Source organism: Macaca thibetana, chromosome X (genome assembly GCF_024542745.1).
Source record: "Macaca thibetana thibetana isolate TM-01 chromosome X, ASM2454274v1, whole genome shotgun sequence".
NCBI lineage: Eukaryota > Metazoa > Chordata > Mammalia > Primates > Cercopithecidae > Macaca > Macaca thibetana.
In genome coordinates this window covers 106842230-106861676 of record NC_065598.1, presented here as the reverse complement: position 1 = coordinate 106861676, position 19447 = coordinate 106842230, and positions in this window count along the sequence as shown.

Below are 19447 nucleotides of genomic sequence, written 5' to 3'. Positions count from 1 at the left end.
TCATCTGATTATATCAAGCTTGAATGCTTCAGAGAGAGAAAGGCTGGACTAAGCAGATAATTTAATTTCTCTTTGAATCCCAGAGGTGCTGATTCTCTCCAGTCAAGAAGACTTGGCTTGATTTGTTGTAATCCCTCTTCCTTTTCCCCACTGGCACAGCCCCGGATGATTTAAAAAATATTTACCCTAATGGAGAGAGGGGTAAGTCCCAGAATTCTGAATTAGGTATCACTATTTACTATCCTTGGTAATGAACAAGTGCATATAGAATTGCAGAATTTCAAAGGTGGAAGGGCCTTTATCAATCACTTACCTAACGTTTCACAAAGTTCTCTGGGGATGTGAGTCACTTCAGGTACTTGCTACAAATACAACTTCAGGGACCCCATCCCAGTTCCACTTCATTAGAGTCTCCAGGACAATGGCCTGGGAAGCTGCATATTTAACAAGAGCCTCAGTGAATCTTTCATCTGCGAAGCTTACAGAGCTTTCCAAACTTTGTTGTGGATAGAATCACGTGGGGATCTTGCCAAAATGCAGAGTCTGATTTGGAGATTTGGTGTGGGGCCCAGACTCTGTGTTTTTAACAAGCTGCCCACTGGTACTTCATGCCCCTGGTCTGTGGACCACACTTTAAAATAGCAAAACACTAAGTTCAAGTTCCTCATTGTTCATAAAAAGAGTAAACTGAGACCCAGGGAAGGAAAGGAAGTTTCTCACATTCAGACCCTTGGTCAGAGGCAGAGATGGGCTTCCATGGGCCAGTACTGTTTCCATATGACCAGGCAGCCCATCACCAGCAGGCGTTAAAAGCAATCCAGCTGCAATGGTACTGTTTCTAATCAAAGGCTAATTGGAAAAAAATGATGCTTCCTGAAAGAGAAGCAGCCTTGGCTTGTCTCAGTAATGAGTGGGCACACTGGCAGAAAAAAAAAAAAAAAAAAAAAAAAAAGACAAAGGGTGGGGGGAGGGAACAGAATTTATGTTTCGTTTTAATTGAAGAAATGAGACTAAGGTCCCCTTACAAGGGGCCGGCAGGGGGTGGGGAGCGTGTAGGGACATGTCCTCCTACCTCATTCAGGAGAAAAACATAAACTAAACAAACAAAATCTATCCCCCAAAGCATTAAGGAAGTGCTATGATAGAGGTTTTGTAAGGAGCTGAGAGAGCCCAGAGGAGGGGCAGTCTAACTGCTAGGGTGGGGTGATGAAGGCTGCTAGATATTGGACTTGGTATAATAAAGCATGATGAAGAATGAGCTAAGAATTATCCTGCCTAGAATAAATCTTTATTTTAATGCTTCCCTTCAAGCACAAGCTTCACTGAGGAGGTGAAACTTGAGCTGAGGCTTAAATAAGTTGGAGTTTGTTAGGCAAAGAGGGGAGGCGCAGAGGGGAAGAGGGAAGAATAAGAGCCTTCCAGTCAGAAAAACCATATGAACAAAGTTAAAGAGGTATGATCCATGCCCAACGTGTCTGCAGATCAGAAAGGCTTCTAGTGAGGTAGAAGAGCCTAAGATGTAGAGTGTGGGGGAGTGAATGGCATGTAGACAATGTTGGAAAGGCAAAATAGGATTCATTTTTTGACGCATATGCGACATACTATGTGCCAGGTGCTGTGCTAGGCTCTAGGAGATAAATAGACATTGCCCTTCACCTCACAGAGCTCCAAATATAGCTAAGGTAGACTGTAATTATACACAGTATGCCCAGTGCTGTGACATGAAGCAGCATAGAATGGCCCCATGGCACACCTAATTCAACCTGAGGGATGTTAAGAAAGCCTTCCCAGAGGAAGTGACATATTAAGTGAACTTTTTTTTTTTTTTGAGACGGAGTCTCGCTTTGTTGCCCAGGCTGGAGTGCAGTGGCGCCATCTCGGCTCACTGCAAGCTCCGCCTCCCGGGTTCACGCCATTCTCCTGCCTCAGCCTCCGAGTAGCTGGGACTACACGCGCCTGCCACCAAGCCCGGCTAATTTTTTGTATTTTTAGTAGAGACGGGGTTTCACCGTGTTAGCCAGGATGGTCTCGATCTCCTGACCTCGTGATCCGCCTGCCTCGGCGTCCCAAAGTGCTGGGATTACAGGCATGAGCCACCGCGCCCAGCCCATATTAACTGAACTTAAAGGTGAGTAAAAGTTAGCTGTTCCAGATAAGGGTAAATGAATATGTGAAGGCCCTGAAAAAAGCAGGACTGTTTGTTGAAGCAACTGAAAGTCCAATGTGGTTGAAGTATGGAGTGTTATGGTGGAGAGGTGGTGAGAGATGACATGAGAGAGAAAGACAGAGGCCACAACATGGGGTCTTTTAGCCACATTAAGAAGCTTGAATTTCCCCCGAAGAGCACTCAGTGAGTCATTAAAGAGTTTTAAGCAGGAGAGTGTGATGAGCAGATAAAAGTTGTAAATAGATCACTCTTGCTGCAACCTTGTGGAGACTGGACCAGAGGGACACAAGAACAAGAGATAAGTCATGCATTTGGGGCTGGTGTCATGATGGACTTTGGTTGGGCATGCTTTGCTCTGGCTGAAAAGTCCAGACCCAGTGGAAGGACTTACCAATAGTTGAGCTCTCCTGTGGTGTGCCAGGCACCACACAAACTTTCTCCTGAACAAACTTCACCAAACCCCAGCAGAATGGGGTGGGGTTATCCTCATGTTTTCAGACAGGAAATGGGAGCTTGGAGAGGTGAAGTGATCTGTCAACTGTTGAACAGCAAGAAAGTGATGGTCTGACAGTCTTTACAGTAGACCAACTTGCCTCTGCAAAAATTTTGATATGTCTAAGTCCTGCCATTATGGCTCCCATAAAATTAGAGTTTAGCCTGTAATCCCAGCACTTTGGGAGGCTGAGACGGGCGGATCACAAGGTCAGGAGATCGAGACCATCCTGGCTAATATGGTGAAACCCCGTCTCTACTAAAAAATACAAAAAACTAGCTGGGTGAGGTGGCGGGCCCTGTAGTCCCAGCTACTGGGGAGGCTGAGGCAGGAGAATGGTGTGAACCCGGGAGGCGGAGCTTACAGTGAGCTGAGATCCGGTCACTGCACTCCAGCCTGGGCAACAGAGCGAGACTCCGTCTCAAAAAAAAAAATTAGAGTTTAGCCTCTTCCCTAACTGGAACAGCAAAGGGGTTACAAATAGATTTGAGGCTGCTATCTGAAGATTCTGTTGTCTGAAAAGGTAGATTGCATACGTATGGAGAAAGCAACAAGAAAGTTGTAGGCGTTAAAGAGGTTACTTAGAAAGGGGTCCGTTCTCTGTAGAAGCAGCTTGGAGCTAATAGTGTAAAGAAAAAGTGGTGCCCCAAAAGCTTTGGAGGGGCTCTGGAGGAGCATCACCAGTGGGGCTGGAACTCAAGAACATTGATTCCAAAGGACTTGGAGAAATCATCTAATCTGGGCCCTGGCATATGAGCATCATTCTTGCTGGATTTGTTCTTCATTTTAGCACATTTTTCCTGTCTTTAAAAATGTGGGCTAGTGCATGTTCTCACTAATTAGTGGGAGTTGAACAATGAGAACAAATGGACACAGAGAAGAGAATATCACACACCCGGGCCTGTCGGGGGCAGTGGGGGTCAAGGGAGGGAGAGCATTAGGAGAAATACCTAATGTAAATGACGAGTTGATGGGTGCAGCAAACCAACACGGCACATGTATACTTATGTAACAAAACTGCACGTTGTGCACATGTACCCCAGAAGTTAAAGTATAATTTAAAAAAATGTGAGCTGGTGTTGGTGTTTCCACTATACACAAAAAAGTAAGCGTGAGAGATAATGCATGTGATAATTAGTTTGGTTTCACTGATTTCACAGTTCCACAATGTATACACATTTCAAAACTTATTATACACCATAAATATATACAACTTGTATTTTACCAATTAAAACTATTTTAAATGTAGGCTAGAGCACCATAAGACACAATCAACAGACTGAACAGGTAACCTATGGAATGAGAGAAATATTTATGAACCATATATTAGATAAGGGATTAATATCCAGAACATATAAAGAATTCTGAAATCCAGTAACAAAACAAATAATCTTATCACAAATGGGCAAACAACTTGAACAGACGTTTCTCCAAAGTAGATATAAAAATGGCCAACAAGTACATGAAAAGATGTTCAACATCCATAGTCATTAGGAAAATGCAAATCAAAAACCAAATGAGATATTAGCTTATATCCATTAGGAAAGCTATTATCAAAAAAAGTGTTTGATAGCACAATAGAGTGACTATAGTCAATAATAACTGTACATTTAAAAGTAACTAAGAGTATAATTCTATTGTTTGTAACACAAAGGATAAATGCTTGAGGAGATGGATACCCTATTTACCCTGATGTGATTATTATGCATTGCATGCATGCATCAAAACATCTCATGTACCCCGTAAATATATATACCTACTATGTACCTACAAAAATTAAAATTAAAAATTTAAAAACAACAGAAAATAGGAAATGTTGATAAGCATATAGAGAAATTGGAACCTTTGTGCACTGTTGGTGGGAATGTAAAATGGTGCAGCTGCTATAGAAAATAGTATGGTGGTTCCTCAAGAAATCAAAAATAGAATTAGCATATGATTCAGCAATCTCACTTCTGGGTATACATCCTAAAGAACTGAAAGTAAGATCTCAAAGAGATATTTGTACCACCATGCTTATTGCAACATTATTCACAATAGCCAAAAGGTGGAATCAATCCAAGTGTTTATTGACAGATGAATGGGTAAACAAAATGTAATATATACATGCAATGGAATATTATTCAGCCTTTTAAAGGAAGGAATTTCTGACACATGCCTCAACATGGACGAAACTTGAGGTCATTATGCTAAGTGAAATAAGCCGGTCACAAAAAGACAAATACTATATATTCTATATATATAAGGTATTTAAAGTAGTAAAACTCATAGAAACAGAAAGTAGAGTGGCAGCTACCAGAGGCAGAGGGGAGGGGAAAATGTGGAGTTATTTAATGAATACAGTGTTTCAGTTTTGCAAAACGAAAAAGTTCTGCAGATCTGTTTCACAATAACGTGAATACACTTAACATTACTGAACTGTATACTTAAAAAGTTAAGACAGTAAATTTTATCTTATGTGTATTTTATCACCATTAAATTAAAAATTTATTTAAAATTGTAGGCTAGGATCAATGTTCCTGGAAATCCCTTTTCTCTCCAGAAGCCTCAGGCCCCCTCTCCCTTAAGTTTTCCTGAGCTCTCCCCCTAAGCCTCCTGCAGAAAGCTTTTTCAGTCAATGGGAAGAGTGAGAATGATTCTCTAACCAGGCTCCTTCAAACCTCCTTCCTCACTCTCTAGCCTGCAGGGCCCCTCCTTCTTTGCTTATATCCAATGGATATTCTTAGTTTATTTTGCGTGTGTTCATGGAATGTGCGTTCTCAGAGGTACTGGATGAAGGCTGTCAATGAGAAGGAGAAAGGTGTGGACAGCTTGTTCCAGCTCTGTAAGTTATAAGGAGCTCTGTGCTTGTCTGGCAATAGCATAGCTTTGTAGATTTTAGGCAAGCCTGTGCTTCCTCTGAAACGTTCTTTCACTGCAGGTACAAAAACACATAAACCGCGATCCAAAAAAAACCTGTCCACTCGTGAATGGTGCTTTGTAAGCCAGTTAATGTATAACACTTTAGAAAGCTGGGCAGGGAGCATGTTTGCTTTTCCAACAGGAACCACATCAGGGGTGTCAGATGCCAATAATCCCAGGATTCTGTGGTCACAGGCTTTGAATCTGCAGCCAAACTTTGGCATCCAGACGTGGAGGCCAGTAATTTCCAACCTTTTCACCACCAAGGATCCCTTTTATTATTTTTCCCCCTGTAGCCCCCACATTTGGAAAAATTTTTATCTAGCAAAGCTGCATTTATTATGGAATAATTCATTTTCCCAATTTTTTACTCACTCAGGGCTTCTGATCCACATGAGCTAACCACACCAAAGCTAATATAATTTCAGTCAAAAGCAAAGAAACATGATATTGTACTTAGCTCTCTGTGGCTTTGTCTTGGCTGAATGTACAATTTCTATGATTTTTTTAATATTGAAAAATAGCTTAAGGGTATCATTTCCTGCCTTTAGAGACCCCCAGATTGAGACCTGCCAGCAGAAGGTAGTGGGACATTGACAGGATGACTGTCAGCTTAAGAAGCTCCAGAGCCCGTGAACCACAAGTAGAAGAGAATCTGTTGATCAGGAGGCCTCCCTGTTTCATTTCACTAACTTCAGTTTATTTCTCGTCTGTAAACGGAATGGTGAAATAAATGGTTCCCAAAACAAGAATAACAAATGTTTACCAAGCACCTGGGTAAACAGTTTTTATTCTTGTTTTGGGTAACATCTCTTTCATCCTGGTACAGTGACAAGACAACTCTCAGACATAGGGATCTGCCTCCCCCAAGGCTGATCCAAATATTCTCCCCAAATCTCAGGTATACTCCCTATGGATCAGGGATCTTGTATGAGAAGGTGTCTTAGAGGCTCATCTAAGCCAAATGTCTCCTACCACACTGAATACAAATGGAAATGTCTACTTGTCTTTTTATGCTACTAGACTGGAAGCCCCTTGAAATTGAGGATCTTGTCTGATTATTCTTGGCACCTCTGCATACCACAAGTGCAGGATGGTGCCTGACAATCAACAAGTGCTAGTGAAATACATGACAGTGAGTTCATCAAATGAATAGTTGAATTACTGGGAACAGAAACTAGACTGTGATGTGAGCTTGTTGAGGGAAGACAGCGTCTTATTTGTGTCTGGGTTTCCAGTGTCCCACAAAGCGTGACCACTCAACAAGTGCCTGAGTGAATGAATAAATGGATGAGTCATTATCAAAGAGTTGGCTGTATACCCAGGGGTGACCCATAGAACAGCTATTACAGGCACACGAGTCAGAAGCAACAGGTAAAACTCTTTCCTCACCATTTATTTTTGTAAGTTGTCATCCAGCAGTGCTCTGTCTCTGGCTAATAGTTGGCCACCATATCTCCTTCTGCAAGAGTCCGTGTAACTCCCTCTTTTATCCCTACCTCACCACCCTCCCACCTTGCCATTGTTTGCATACATAAGTCCACACGCACTAGTCCTATAAAACAACATGGGTTGGAACCCTGGCACCCCATTTTGGGAAAGTTGCTGACCCCTGCTCTAAAAGAAGCTCAGAAAGGCCTGACAATGAATGCAGCCTAGACATGTCTCTCTCTGTGGTGTCACTGGATGCGATTTAAGCAGAGGCATTCCTGCAGTTGTTACACCCAGGCAAGTGTGGGGAATGAAACAGTTGTCTGTGACTGATTTAAACTGTGGTTTTTGACAACTGTGCCCGGGATTGAAGTGTCCCATCTGTTAATTTTAGTGTTAAAGGGAGGTGTGAACATGGCTCCAATAGCAGCAGCTACAATTCTATGAGGTCCATGACAACTCAAGAAAAGTTTCTATCCCCAAACCAAGCTGGGCATTTTCTCTGCATCTAAATGCTGTTTAATTAATACAATTATTTCTGGTAGGATCCTGGAATACAGGAACAAGATAGGGAGAATATGGAGGGGGCAGTGAGGGGAATGGAGGGAAGCCTCTTTTCAAATATTTAAGAAACAAGCAAGACTATCTTTAAGCAAAGGTCATGAAAAGGTCCCCGTCTCAAATTCCTGTCCCTACCCTATCCTCACCCCATCACCATCCCCCTTTAAGCCTAAAGTCTCATGGCAACCCTTGTTTCTAGCAAAGGCATTGCAAGCTCCCATTCTAATTTGAACATTATTAAGACATTATCAAACCATTAACGTTTACTGTGAATTTGTCTAATCAGGTTTGTGCTAGTAACATGATGGAGCCCTAAGAAAAAGTGACATGGTTTGGTTGGAGGAAGGAAAGAGAACTAGTTAGTGAGAGAAAAAGATCCTTCCTAAAGAAGGTGGTTCTGGGTGAGACTCTGCCGGTGACAGAAAGTGAGGGCGCTGTGTGCAGAAGGGCAAGATGGAGCTATTGAAATCCAAAGAGAAGGGAGGGTGGACAATGGAGGTGAAGGAACCCTAGGCACACAATTTCGTCATTGGTGGGCCCTTGTTCACGATTTCCATTTCAGAGGATCTTGGCACGAAAGAAGTTTCAATTATATTACCCACCCCCAGTGGCAGCCTTCCCAGCTGCCCCAGTCAACTAATCCATGACTGTCTCTACAGCTATATTTGTCTAGGCAGGCTCTTGTGTCTACACATACCAGCTTGCAGAACTCACGTAAACTCCTAACTCCTCTACATTTAGGCTCTACCCAGTCTGATCTCCCACTATTTGCCAACATGAACTCTTAAGCCCGGCCCCACCAGTCTTCTTCACTGTTCTTCCCTGAAGGCAATGCCAACACACACTACATTTCCCTGACTCGAGACCTTAAGATCTATAGATCGCTCTACCCTATACCCCAAATACCTGCTTTGTCTAAAAGCACTATTATCCTTTCAGGCCCAGCTCAAGTCTCTCCTATTCCATAAAAATTTCCCCTGGAAACCCTCCAGAGGAGCCTTTTTATCTGGGTAAAATTGTCATACCAATCTTGGAAGTATTTGTGGATGCCCCATTACAGAGACTGTCCATCTCTTTTGGATGGGGTATCTCAGGATTAGAAGCTTATAGAGAGGGAGAAAAGTAATGAAGGAAGCAAGGAAGTAGCTCACTAAGAATATCTCCAGATCCCAAACTTGGGTCCGCCCAGCTAACCATGGCGGTATGGCACAATGAAAGTAACCAGGCTTTGTCATCATCAGAAAACTTTGGTTTGAATCTATTTTGCCACTGAGACATCCATCTTACTATTGTGAAAGCTAAGCAAGACAATATATAGGAAGCACATTGTACATGATGGGTGTTCAGTCTAAATTAGCCAAATCAGAAGTGCTAAGGAAGAGTTTGCTTCCTGTGCTTGGAATATCAGCTTATTTGATGGCGGTGTGCCTGTGTTAATTCTTTAAACCTGTCACTCCCAGTGCATTCCAGCAGTCCAAAACTCCCATCACTCTTTAACCCTTTCCTTTGGTACCCGCTTAAAGGATCCAAGATTTATCCAGACATCAGGGTAAGAGCAAACCTCAGGGTGGGAGTAGACCTCTTATGTACATGAAGTGGGTGTCAGGTCTACACTCTCTGGGGTTTTGTTTTCTCACTGTCTGGGGAATGTAATGTGTTCTATTATCTTTTCCCACTCCCATCCCTTAGCTACTCCTCACTACCTTTCGTATTATCAAAGCCTTCAAGGTTCAGTTCAATTCTTTCATCTCATGAATCCTCTGCCCATGATATATCATTTGTAATACATCTTGCAAATATTCACACTTAACTCTACTACAAACTGGGTTGTACAGAATGGGAATGTTTCACTTCTGTTTCTCTTTCCTCCCACAAGGAGAATGGAAGCCATCTGAGAGCTAGGGACAATTACGTCTTTTTTCTTTTCTGCATCCTTGCGTTCCTTCAGGAAGTAAGCACTATGCTAAGCACTAGGGATACAGAGATCAACTTGACATAGTCTCTGCCCTCAAAATGAGACAAACACCTCAAATAAAGATTTAAAAGGAGTGCTGTGCCATTTGAGGTTGCTGGCCAGGGGAGGGTATTCAAGGTAGAGAAAAGGGCATATGGAAAGGTCTAGAGAAAGAAAAAGGCATGCCATGTTCTGGGGATGATTAGAGTGCAGTATAGTGGGAGCTTGACCACATGACAGGAAATAAGGCTGGAAGTGGAGTAAGGCCACCTCTAAAGGGCCTGGAAGCAACGTGGAGCCAAGGGAGGTTTCTCTATCAAAGCAGTTATCACATTTTATATCAACTACTGGTTCACTTTTCAGTTTACCTTACAACAGTGGTTCTCAACTGGGTGTGTTTTTGCCTACCAGGAGACATTGGCCATGTGTGTAGACATTTTTGGTTGTCACAACTTGGAGGAAGGATGTTACTGCCTTCTAGGGGTACAGGCCAGGGATGTTGCTAAACACTGTACAATGCACAGAACAGCCCCCACCCCAACACACATAACAAAGAATTATTCAATCCCCAATGTCAACAGTACTGTGGTTAAGCAACCCTGTCCTACAAGAACACTTTTTGTTCCTTGAGGGCAGGAACTGTGTCTCCAAGGCCGAGCAGGTTCTTAGATATTGTGAGTGCTTGAGTGATTAATAAATATTGAGTGAATGAAAGGGTGGCTGATGTAAGATCCTTTTCAGGGAAAAGTATGTGTCTAAATAAGTACTGCTCTGTTTAGTTACCCTCTTTCTCAACACATGTCCTGTATGTCTCTCTCCACCTATTAGAATATAGCTCCATGGGGGCAGAGACTCTAGCTTGTCCACTGTTGTCTCACTAGCAATGAGGTGAATGACTAGCAAATATTAGGTGCTCATAAATGTTTTTTGAATGAATGAATGATAGACTTGAAGGTTAAGCTTGGGGAAGCCAGGATTTGAAGTAGGTGGGACTTGTCCTTCTTCCCTGTTATGATGCAGAAAGGGGAGACTGACCTCTCTGAAAATCTTCTGTACTGAATTCCCCAAAACCCATGGGGTGGCAGAGAGTGATGTCTTTTGGACCATGACTTCTAATTTTTAGATGTTTAATTGTGGCGTGTTTTGGTATGGATTTCTTTGAGTTTATTCTGTTTCAGGTCACTAAGCTTCTTGAATTTTTAGGTTTATGTCATGACAAATTTGGAAAATTCATAGCCAGTACCTCTTCAAATATATTTTAGCCCCACACTCCTTACTTGTTTCTTCCAGAACTCCAATGATACACATGTTAGCACTTTTGTTATTGTCTTACAGCTAGCTCCCTGGGTCCCTGTTCACTTTTTTTCGGTCATTTTCTCTTTTTTTTTTTTTTCATGTTGGGTAAACGTTACAAACCTATCTTCAAGTTCACTGATTATACCCTCTGCTATCTCTACCATTGAGCCCATTCAGTGAGTATTTTTTATTTCAGTTATTGTGTTTTTAAGTTCTATAATTTCCCTTTGGTTCTTGTTAACATTTTCTATTTCTTTGCTGAGATTATCCAGTTTTTCCTTTGTTTCCAGAGAATTAGTAATTGCTTGTTGAAACCAACTAGCCCTGCCTCACATCACCTTGTTCAGTCTCTTTGCTGCTAGCTGGTAGTGGAGACTCAGCTCACTGCTAAGCTGAACCTGCTCTGATGGGGGAATAAGAGGACTAACTGTTTCTGCCAGGCAGGGGATAGAATATCAGCTCTCCACTCAGCCCCACTGAAACCCCAGAGGAGTGGTATGCAGTTGTGCCATTGATGTTTAGTTGGAATAGAGTGAGTATTGCCAAAAAAGGTTTTCTATTGTTAGGTAACCTTTTCCCCAGTCCTGTGGCTACAATGAACAGGCTTTACTTGGAACACTTTTTTTCATCTGTGCTTGTGGGACGTTTCAGGTTGGAGTCTTCTACAACATCCTATCTGAGATATGTGGGAGGAAAAAAGAAAACCCAGGGTATTCAAAGTTGTGTTGTTTCTCAGGTCCTTAGGTGCTTGGGTTGTCTGCCTTCTTCTTCCTATATTTCAGCCTTCTTATGTTTTTTTGTTGTATTATAGCCAGCATTTTTTAGTTGTAAGAGGGAGGACTGGGAATGAGGGTGGGGAATGGGACTCCTCTGTCTCAGCCAGAACTGGATGTCTGAGCCATGCATTTTAACCTTACTTCTTATTTCAGGCATCTGGATCAGGCCAGCCACCACCTGCTAGCAGAGGCTTAGGGATGTGTATGTAATAATCAGACTGGTGGTCAACTGAGATGTCTTACATTTCTGTTCACATGAAAGTTTTCATAGTGCTTTCCTATCCATGATTTTATTTGATCCTCATGACAGCCCAATGAGAAAAGTACTATTGTTATTATCTTCATTTCACACATGAGGAAACTGACACACCCAGAAATTAATTATCTCCAAGGTGTCAAAGCTGGCATTTGAGCCCAGGTCTCCAGGCTATAATTTAGTTCTCCATCCATTGTACACTTTCTGAATGGCCACCAGCCTGATTTGCTTCTCACCAGCCTCTCTTTTGTCAATGGGCACCAGAGTTTTCCAGCATGCCTTCTGCCTCTGGGTTCCACCCTCTCTTGCTCTATATCTGATCTATGGAGCAGCAGTCCAGTCCACCAGTCAGCAGAGATTTACCAATGTCCAGAACTGTGACTACACAGTGAATGGATCCCAAAGAGCCATTTGGGCCTCCGTCATCTCAGTCAATTCAGACTAGCCGGGAGGGGCTGCAAAGGGAGTGATGGTCAGTGTTCTGTAGATGTTGCAGCTGTGGGGATTTAGCAGAAATGTTAACTTGGGCCAGGACCTGTGTAGTCGCATAGTATTCTGTGCTTGGAGGGGCCCCACATCTAGTTTAATGTTCTGCAGTGGCTGTCTTGAAATTCCTAGTACATTTTGAACAAGAGGCCCCACATTTTCATTTTGCACTAGGCCCAGCAAATTATGTAGCTGGTTCTAGCTGGGGCCCATTGTAACCAGGCCTCAGGAAGCAGAGTTTATTCTCTCAGCAAAGAGCAGAGGAACCTGAAAAGTTATGGCCTTGAATGAAGCGTGAAATCTACTCCTTCAAATTTCACACCACACTCTCATTCCATTGCACTCAATCAGGCTCAGCGACCTGTGTTGTTCCCTGGGGAATGATTTCCCTGAGCTGGAAGTCCCACCACCTTGTCTCCAAGTCTTGGCTGAACTACTCAAACCTACAAGATTATTGTAACATCATCTTTCAAAAGAAACTTCTGTCAGATCAGAGAGAATACACTTGATTTATATATATATATAAAATAAAATTTAATGTATATATAAATACATATATTCCCACTACATATTATCTCAGTTTTCATTGAATCATCTTTATATATTGAATTTACATATATACACACATTATATATGTTAAATTTATATATATATCTGTTCCCACTACGTATTATCTCCTTTTTCATTGAATTTTTTAAAGATTATTGTATTTTCACATGCAGTTGTAAGAAATAGTACAAAGAGATTCTGTTTACCCTTTTCTCAACTTTCCCCAATAATATTTTGCAAAACTTTAGTATAATATCACAACTAGGATATTGACACTGATACAATTCACCAGTCTTATTCAGAGTTCTCATTTTACTCATATTCATCTGTGCATATACATTTAGTTCTATATAATTTTAAACACATTAGGTTCATGTATCTACCATCAGAGTCAAGATACTAAAAAGTGCCATCACCTCAAAGATCCTTCATGGTATTGCCCTTTTATAACCACACCCACCTCCCTCCTGCAACACAGCTTCTCCCCACCCCCAAACCCTGGCAAATGCTAATCCGTTCTCCATTTCTAAAACTAGGACATCTGGGCTATTTCCAGTTTTTGTCTATTATGAATATAACCTTTGTTTTTGAACATGTGTTCTTCTCATGAATTCACAGCCACTTAAATGATTAATAAAGCAATATTTGTCAAGAAAAATCTTTTAATCCCCTATTAGTCAATGATTATTTTCAATTTAGGGGCAACATAGTCTAGGGGAAAGCAGGAGGTCTTTGGAGTTGGAAGAATTGCTTTTTAGAAGCAAGGGCTTCACAATTTCCTTCTTGTGTGGCCTTAGCCTGGTTACTTAACATAACCCCGAGCACCCAGCAGGTGCCCCCTCTGATAACCAAGAAAAACACTATCTCTGCTACAGAGTTGTTTCTGTGAAGACTAAATGAGATAGCACAGTAAAGCTCCCAGTACTTTGAGGTTTTCCATACCTATTTAGTCTCTTCTCTTTTGGTACTAACTGAGGAGGGAAAGAGGAGAAGGAGTCTAAGATAGTGAAAAGTCAGAATTGTAAATTTTTAATGTAGTTTTAATACTCCAAAGTATTTATGATAAGGGAAAAATTGGACAGGAATAACCAGGATTTACAAGTAGCTTAATGAGATTTCTAAAGAGCTCTAGGAATGAACTGGGAAAACTCTTAACTAAGTCAAACAAGACTTTTCCCTATCTCTCACTGTCTCTCCCATCATGGATGAGGCTTAATTAATTTAGCAGTTCTTTTTCTTTCAAGATCTGGCTATAACAAGCTATAACCTCTCTTAGTCCGATTTTTCAAAAATCCCAAATTAGTGGATGCCAGATGAATGACATATTATGGGGATTGAAAAAGAGTCCCTTCCCTCCATGTTAGACATTTTTCATATTTCTGTTTGCTTCTAACCCCCTCCCTATCTTTACTTCACCCTCCGGCTTAATTACAACTCAAGGCTGCCTCCTCTCATTTTGTTCTAATTCTATAAGCTTTCCCAGCTCTCAAAGAGTTGTTTATGCATACCTAGCTCTGACAAAGGGATACTATAATACCATCCTCCATGACTTCCACATTTAGGACAGTTTTACTTGGTTTTCTAAGCACGTGTGTGTGTGAGCACACGCGCGTCTATGCACTCGCGTGTGTGGTAGGCTAATTTCAAGTCTCTTGCTAAGTTGCTACTGACTTCCATTCTGAATATCTCTGGAATTCCTTGCCAAGTATTTACTGCACATTTACTTGGTGCCTGGCTCTGTGCTTCACACTGTGGGGAGTATAAAAGTATGGAAGCTAGAGCTGCTGTCCTCAAGGAGTCTGTAGTCTGAAGAAATCCAAGCACACACATGAAACATTGAAGAATGATTAACTAGAACTCTGTGTGATATGATACTGACTCAAAGTGAGATGATTATTCAGAAAGAGTGCAGATCACTCAGGGAGGGAGAAGGCTTCATGGAGAAAGTAAGGTTGGAGAAGCAAGACCTGGGTAGTAAGACCTGGGTAGCAAGATAAGCAATACCTGGGTAGATGGAAGGGTGAGAAAGAGCAGTCACAGCCAGGGATACATCTTGAGTAAAAATATGGTGGTAGGGTTGAATCATGCTGGGAATCCAACCCCCATTAAAAATGAGTACCTGATCTGTGGCTTTGTTCTTAGTTGTTGCCTTGCATTATTTGGCTCCATCCCACATTACACAACACTTCCTGACCTGTGAGTTCTGGATCACCTCAATTCCTGACTTCTTGCCTTGTCTTCTGTCTGTGGCCTTGTCCACTATCACCTGGTACCCTATGCTCAATTCTCTAGGGCTGACCCTTTCTCAGCTACAATTTATGCCTAAGACTTGGATGACATCTGTATCTAAAGTATTACCCTCCACCCAACCTTTTCCAGCCCTGAGTTTCCTACTCTAGCACCAGCCCAGTGGTGGTTATGTTTCTGAAAGTTTTGTCCAGCCCTAAGAAATGGAACACAAAGGCCAGCTAGACTAGTGCCTAGTAGTGGTGAAACCAAGCTTTTGGTGGAGAAAGAGGTTTGATGACCAAGCAAAGGGGTATGGATTTGATACAGCCAAAGATCAGCAACCACTGTAACCATTTATTTCAACTACTAGGGACAGAGGTTTCCTTTGACTAATATTGAGAAACTAGAGCCCTTTTGTTGACAAGGCAAATGAGTTGCTTCCCCTGATTATAAAAAGTTCTGCTGACAGCCAGCGAAGCATATTTTTGTGTTAACCAGGCCAACAGAGAAGATATCCAACTTACTCTCTCCCAAAGTCTTGGTTGAACTCCACCCCAAGGCTATTTGGTTTGGAAGCTGACAGTCCATCCTCTTCCGTGGCTTCTGTTCACACTTTCACTGGCCTCGGAGGATTTCAAGCTAAAAAGAGGTAAGGACTGTAGTTAGCTAGCCAAAACCAAATGACACTACCCCACATGGCTGAGCCATACTACACCAATGTACAGCAACCGCCGCCCCTGCTAACCACTTGGCATACTTGGTGCAGCTGGCTTTTTTTCTCCCTCAGGGAACTCAGTTCTACAATCTAGGGATGGAAAATGCCCAATATAGGGGAAAATATTGGGCTGGGAATGAGGCTGGAGGAAGCAAAAGATCAGAATCCAAGACTTGGGTGAGGGCTGAGATGGAATTAACCAGAAGCTATAGCATCGTGGAGAAAGCAGCCACCAACTTGCTCCACAAATCCTAGGCTACCATATCAAAAGCATCCTTACCGCTATCCCAAGCTTTTAAAGGAGGTCCTTTTAAGATAAGTAAAATGTGCCACATTACCCAGATAATGGAACAAAATAGTAGTACAGACTGAAAACTTCCACAAAGCAAGCACATGACTGATTTTTAACTTATTGAGGATGAGATCATGTTTCTTATTATAGGCTGCCATTATAACTCCAGCAACTAGCATAGTATCTGGTATATAGTAGGAGCTCAGTAAATGCTTATTGAATGAATAAGTAAATCACTGTAATGATAACAATAACAGCAAGTAACATTTTTTGAGCCTCAGTACTATGTCAGGTACTGCTCTAGGTACTTTATATGTATTAATTAGCTCATTTAATCCTCACAACAACCCTCTAAAATAGGCCTGTTTTATTCCTATTTTATAGAGAAGGAAACCAAGGACTGGAAGGGCTGTGCCTTGCCCAAGAATATACAAGTAGCAAGCATCAGAGCTTTAATAAACAGTTATTAAGGGAAGGCAGGAACGCTCTGGCTATCTCTTGATCATTTGTGGTATCTTCGTAAAAATATGGTGGTAGGGTTGAATCATGCTGGGACTCCAACCCCCATTAAAAATGAGTACCTGATCTGTGATCAGGTTCATAATGATCCACCAAGTAGACTATGAGGCAGACCAAGGTGGCAATTCGTATCCTTTATTATTCTTTGTTATTTCCCCTGACTGGGATGCCATCCTCAGTCTCTTCCCTGATTCCTACATATGCACACATCATTATTTGGTTCATATTGGGATCCTACTCATTATTTAAGATCCAGTTCAAATTTCACCTCTTTTATAAAGGCTGCCTTGATTACTCTTATTAAAATAGTTCTCTCCTATTTTGGAACTCATACAACACCCATGGGCCATACCACTCATTTGGTGTTTGAAATCACATAGCATTCTGGTTAAGAGCCAGTCTTCAGAGTCAAACAGAGCCCAATTTAAATCTCAGCTCTGCCAATTTACTAGGTGTGTGGCTGTGGGCATGTTAATTAACCTCTCCATCAAGGAGCATGATCTTTGAACTGGAAAGAGAATTGAAGCCCAAGATAGATGAGGAGATAATAAGGGAGTCCTTAGCTGCCTTCAATGAGTTTCCAGGCCCACACAAATTACATTTGAGGCTGCTGAGAGAATGTGCAGATGTGATCACAGAGCCAGTCTTGGTAACCTTTGAGAAATTATGGCAAAAAGAAGACATGAGGGGTGCAAAGAGGCAGGGAAATATCCCAATTTTTAGTGAAGGTAAGTGGTGGTGGTGTGGGGTGCAAAATATAGATCCTGGAAACTGAAGACCAATGAGCATGGCATTTATCCTTGGCAAAAGTATAGAATGCACTGTTAAGCAGATCATTTGTGAGGCTTTAGAAAGGGAGCCAAATCACTACGGGTAAGCATGGGATGACTAAAAGCAAGTAATGCCTAAGTACATTTCCTTTTTGAAAAGGGTATCTAAAAGGATAGATCACTGGGATACCATAATGTATACCATAGAATAATGTATCTGGATTTCAGCAAGACATTTGAAAAAGTCTTATGATATTTTCATGAAGAAGATGGAAAAGTAGGAGCTGGGTGGTAGCAGGAGTTATATGGATTGTTTCAAGTTTGAACAACCTTATCAAAAGGGGAGGACTCTAAGGTTATGCTGCAGTATTCTGTCCTGGACCCTCTCATTCAATACTTTCATCAGTCTGATTAAATATGCATATAAAACATTCGTTGATATAGATCATGTATTCTCAGCGGGGGTGATATTGCTCCCAAGAGGGCAAAAATTGATTCTTGAAGAGTGAAAAAAATTTCTATTTTACATGAAACAGAGATATACATACAGCAAATAAACAGACAGCATATCTGTGGTATTAAAATTTCATGGAGAGAGATTGGGAAAAATATCTAAAAAGACTCTTTAGTAGTGTGATAATGATAACAAAAGATTGAGAAACATTACTATGAAGAATATGATTTTGTATATGAGGCTCAAGATAAAGAAAGATCTTAAGGAGACAAATTGAAATAAACAAGGCAATGGTTTTTGAGAATGAATACAAAGCCCAGCATCCAAGTAAAATTAAAAGTCAATTTTACAAACCTAGAATCAGGCACATAGTAGTAGTTCATGCCAGAAACAACAGAGGATTTCGATTAAGCTACGGGCTACACACTGAGTAGATTTATGCCCAAAAGACAACTAGAGTGGCAAAAAGTCTGGAAACCATGTCCTATGAGGCATGGTTTAAAAGAACTGAGGATATTTAGCCCAGAGGATGAATGACTTGGGGTGCCATGCTAGATATTTTAGAGGGCTGTCATGTGAAAGAGGAATTAGAAATTGTTTGTGTGAAGCTAATTTTTCCTCAACCTAAGGAAGATCCTTTTAACAGTTAGGAAATGATCAAATATGGAATAAGCTGTTTTGCAGAGGGATGGGTTTTTCAGACTGTCAGGAGGATATTTCTGCACTGAACAAGAGGATAGATGTGGCTTCTAAGGTTCCTTCTAATTCCCAGGTTCTGTGATTCCCTGCTAGATTTATAATTATGAAGGTGGAAAAGATGGCTAAAGAATATGAACCCAGACAAAACAGCCTCCCTTGATTTTAAAACCAAAATTCCACACCAGGGATATTTGCTTGAGGAATATCTCACTGTCTAGCTGATTTGGTTGCCAATATTTAAAGGCCTAATTCTCCTGAGCCCCTGTTTCCTTGTGCCCTACCTCTAGCTCAACTTCCATCTTGGCATAGAAGGTACAGAGGGAGTTGTAAGGAAATGCCAAGAAGGAGATCTCAGAGACCAGAGTTATAGAAATGCTCAGAACTGTTTTATGAAAACATTGGTATGGGCTGAGTGAGTGGAGACAGAACATGCTTCCTTTCCTTGTTGGGCTCTATGTGGCTCACCTGTTATCTCCAACCCCCACTTATCTCTTAGATCTTCAACTAGCCAGCAGGAGGGTTGGTGCAGGAGTAGGGGTAGAAGGTAGTAATTTCAGGTTCAAGGGTTAACAGTACACTGGTCAGGAAAGCTGAGGAATGAGACGATGAGTGTCTTTACAGTTTGTGAAAATGAAACAAACAAAACAACTTGAGAATCATGTTCCTGGAATTGTGTCCAAATGAAAGTCTCAGATTGAAGGGACCAGGACTTTGACTGTGATGTAGTACAGTATTTACAGGGGTCTTGCTTGGCCTTTCAGAGCAAAAACAATTATTTGCTCTCCTTTCACCTAACACTGCTGTGCAGAATCTCCATAGCCTGGTTGCTAGAAATTAGGGTTGTTATAGCTGCTGTGGAATCAACTCCATTCACTTTCCTCCTAACACTCCCTTCTCTC